Source organism: Theobroma umbraticum, unplaced genomic scaffold (genome assembly GCF_002168275.2).
Source record: "Theobroma umbraticum cultivar Fairchild unplaced genomic scaffold, ASM216827v3 scaffold_299.0, whole genome shotgun sequence".
Classification (NCBI taxonomy): Eukaryota; Viridiplantae; Streptophyta; class Magnoliopsida; order Malvales; family Malvaceae; genus Theobroma; species Theobroma umbraticum.
Genome location: NW_018397285.1, coordinates 345,102 through 348,327, shown reverse-complemented (window position 1 = coordinate 348,327; position 3,226 = coordinate 345,102). Strand labels below are relative to the sequence as shown.

Genomic DNA, 3,226 nt, shown 5'->3' with positions numbered 1-3,226 from the left:
AAAAATCCAACTATTGTATTTAGGGTTACAACTTAGTTTGGCTATATAAATATATTATATTAACAAACTAAAACTCTCTATGCCCAAAAAAACCCACTTCCTAGCCGTTTCATAAAATAAGAAAAGCAAAATAGTTTTCTTTGTCTGACAAAAATAAGATTCGGTAAGAATTTTGATCCTTTTATTTTAGAAATAAAACTTGCTAGCATAAGTCAAATCCTACCTTGGAGAAGGTCTTATTCAGTCACTGTGTGGATTATTGTTAGAGGCCTTACACATGGGTGGCTAAAGATTTGACAAATCCTAAACCTGAAGAAGCAAAGATTTTTGGATTTAATTGACTCTTAATTACGATATCTAGAGCAAGGTATGTAACTCTTAAACCTATAAGTGTTCATAATTTATTTGAAAGTTACATGAAAAAGCAAAAACATTGATCTTGTAGGATTCGACTATTTCTCTAATTAAATATTATTTTATTATTTCGCTACTTTATATTTTAATTTGTTGATTATTTTCATGTTTGAGCATGAAGTCGAATCCCAGTAGGTTCCTCCACCCTGGCTTGTGTGTGTTGGAGAAAAGGTTATTTTGTTGTCTATTCCCCACAAATTACACTATTTTTGTTAAGTTTGGACATTGATGGCTTGCATGGTTATCTCCACAATATTCACAAGCTATAGAAGAACTTATGATGGAGTTAATACCAAAAGATTCAAGAGTCTTAGTTGAAGTTGCTACCTGTGCAGATAAGGCTAAAAAAACATCTACATTACAAATTCTAGCTACTCTCCACTACATTGCTCGCTTTGTTGGCCACTGGAAATTGTCTGCAGCCATCTCTTCCCCCAAAATGTATGGCTCATCAATCAAATTAGCCATTCAAGATCCTCTCATAGTGGCATCAATGGTGGTTTGAAACTACCCACTCAAAATTGTAGAAAGTTTGCACTTCAAGCCACTTTAGAAGACCATGATGAGGACAACGCCAAAGTAATTCTTTGTATCTTTCCCAAGCTTCATACAATGATTCAGAATCTTGCTACAGGAATGAGGTAATATCATTCGTTATTTTCACTGTCTTTGCTAGAGAAAAGAACTTCTCAAGGAACTTCTAACCAAGATCATCCCATGTTGTTATTAAGCTAGTAGAGAGCGCATTCAACCATGCTTTAGCTTTATCTCTCAACAAGAAAGGAACAAGCCTCAAACAAATTACATCATCTATGACACTATTGTGTTTGAATAGCTAGCTTTCAACTGCTCGATGGAATTCCTTATACCAAAGAAACAACATAATCCCTTAAGCAATGATTTTAAACTACTATGCACCCTTGGATTTGCTATTCACCTTATTGATCAGCCATTGTATATTTTGAGCAACACCTTGGTGATTCTCTCATCAAAGTTTGCAAAATGTTCCCTCAATTTCTGGATCGTATGGAATAATCACTAAGTTGTTTGCTCTTTTCACACAAATTTATAATTCTCTTACAAGGCCTTTATTGCTTTTAAAGTAAGAAACAATTTCCTATTTTTATTGATCACCCAAAATTAAAATAGATGGTATTTCAGTGCTCTTAAAACTCCATAAATCATTAGTCAAACTCATGAAAAAGCTACTAGAAATTTTCAGCAAGTGTGTTTAACAATTAAACACAAAATTCATGAAGAATTAAGCCACCAAAATAGCTGTCAAAAGTTTTTTGTATTGAATCTTTATTGTTTTGGAACTCGAAAACATGATTTTTATGAACCTTTTTCATACTGAATCAAGTTTGGACGAAACATGCAGTAATTTAACTTGATAAAACTAATTTTTAATAATTAAAAACTGCTCATAGCACTTTCCCAATGTTAGGAAAAATAATTGGCACATTAGTCCCCAAAACACCTTAAAACTATTCGGTTTTAACTTAGCTTTGCAAGCCTTTTAATCCATTCATTAATTCTTCAACTAAACATGATTTTAAACCTTTTAAAACATGTTTTGATGAATTAATTACATGTTATCCAGATTTGAATTAAAATAGAAAAGAAAATTTTAAAGCAAGCCTTTAAAATTGATATATACCAAATCAACATACAAATCAATCTTATTCATTATCACCAAGAATCAAACATGCGAATCACATGATAAACATCAAACAATGGCTTTGATACCACTGCTAGGATTCAACCTCATGCTCAAACATGAAAAATAATCAATAAATTAAAATATAACGCAGCGAAAAATAAATTAACATTTAATTAGAGAAACAATCGAATCTTACAGGATCAATGTTTGTGTTTTTCATGTAACTATCAAATAAATTATAAACACTCATAGGTTTAAGAGTTACATACCTTGCTTTAGATATCTAAACCAAGTGCCAATTAAATCCAAAAATAATTGCTTCTTCACTTTTAGGATTTGTCAAATCTTCAGGCACCCAAGTGTTTGGCCTTTAACAGTAATCCACACAGCGACTGAATAAGACATTCTCCAAGGTAGGATTTTACTTGTGCTAGCAAGTTTTGTTTTTAAAATAAAAAGACCAAAATTCTTACCCAATATTATTTTTGTCAAACAAAGAAAACTATTTTTCTTTTCTTATCTTATGAAACGGTTGAAAAGTGGTTGAAGGCTTCATGCTTTTAGTTTGCTAATATAACATATTTATATAACCAAACTAATTTGTAACCCTAAATACAATAGTTGTATTTTAATTAAATTAAGTCTCTGAGAACTTCATTAATTTATCACTTTATTTTGGTCTCTTTCAATTAAGTCCAACTTAATTAAATTATCCTTATTTAATCCCAATTATGTCACTTAATATTTGTGACCCATTAGGCTTCTAACATGTTGGCAATAAATATAAATCCTAATCAAATATTAATTTAATAATTAATTTATATTTATAGATCATGAGCGGCATCTTCTTGGTCGAAATTCGATAAAAAAAAAAGAGAGAGAAATCATCTTATTACCATCTGGTGCCTTCAATTCCACACTTTGTCCACTCAAAGTTCTTGTTGAAGGTATTCTTAGAGAATAAGTGGTAAGCTGATTTGGTGGAGAAATCAAGCTTTCGGAATAGAAAGTGAATTTGCTACAATGCACTAGAATCAAGATTTGATTGCATTGCAATGAAAAAGTAAGAACACTAATCCTTTAGTGTTCTTTTTTTTTTCTTTTTTTTTTGTGATTAAATGATTTGCAATATGCTAGCATGGTTCATGT

The 3,226-nt window shown here is 31.0% G+C and overlaps 1 non-coding gene across 1 annotated transcript; it reads left to right on the top strand.

The window, feature by feature from the left end:
* Positions 1 to 968: 968 nt before the first annotated feature.
* LOC149526245 (small nucleolar RNA R71) lies at positions 969 to 1,075 on the top strand. Its single transcript, XR_016352210.1, has one exon. It is a non-coding gene; the product is annotated as a small nucleolar RNA R71 (small nucleolar RNA).
* Positions 1,076 to 3,226: the final 2,151 nt, after the last annotated feature.